Here is a 1105-nt window from a genome sequence, read left to right as displayed (position 1 = left end):
AAAACTCCACACAACCTGGATGTATCAGAAAAAATCTAGGGTCTTCATCTTTATCTATTTCTGGTACAAATCTAACCATGTGAATAAATGTTTTGAAGTCAAACACAGTAGAAACCATTTGATTACTGGCCAATGATTAAAATCATTAACAAATGCGAGAGAAACCACCAATAATGACAATGCCTTTGAAGGTACTCTAGTATAATCTATGGGGTGTGAATAAATTATCTAAGGTTGTAGGCACATATAATCATTTTATCAAAGGTCTATAATGAAAAAATGTCATTGAAAGCGAGGAAACATGTCATTGAGTCATGCAAGCTCCAAGGTACTGAAAAGGGTTTCTAGATCAACTTCATAGATGATGTGATGAAGTCAATAAGTAGTGATCTATCGTAGGAAGGCCTGCAACATGAAAGAAGTATTAAAATTTGAAGAATAAAGGAGGAGTGATTCAAGACTGACTCAAGAATGGTTGATGTAATAGAAGGCTTTAAAGACTCCAAAATGGTTTGAACCATATGTAAACCTCTCTTGAACATATTGGTGACACAACAACTGACTTGGGAACATTTGACTCAAAACGGGACAAGAGACCAATATGAAGGCTTTCACTAAGGCATGATCAAATGAGAGGTAAATGGATATCCCAACCCTGACACAAAAATGTGATTGAGTCTCATGTTTGATAGTGACCTACTTCCTTTTCAAATACAAAAGATGAATACTTTTCCCCGATTTCCCCACCATTTTTGGCTAGTACCTTTTTATTTTTATGCAAGCTTGAGGAGGATAACATATACCTAAGATATAAACTCATCCTTTCGATGAGTCCTTCAAAGTACTTTTAATGAACCATGAGAAGGAGTGGTTCGGTCTTATCATGATTGTGTCCTACATTTTTTACGTTTTAGGAGTCCAATGAAGGGGTAAATTTACTTCCTTTTCACGTTTAGAGAGTTTGAAAAAATAAATAAAAATGAAACTCCATAAAGTTATTTTCATAAATTTAGTCTCTTGAGGTGAGAAAAATGCTAAAACAATACAAGGGAGAACTCTTATAGTCATGATTAACTAAAGCATTATTTTTCATAATTAGTCTACT

Source organism: Pinus tabuliformis, chromosome 2_2 (genome assembly GCF_031772625.1).
Source record: "Pinus tabuliformis cultivar Carrire ecotype Pingquan chromosome 2_2, CPIR1, whole genome shotgun sequence".
Taxonomy (NCBI): Eukaryota; Viridiplantae; Streptophyta; class Pinopsida; order Pinales; family Pinaceae; genus Pinus; species Pinus tabuliformis.
This window is presented reverse-complemented; position numbering follows the sequence as displayed.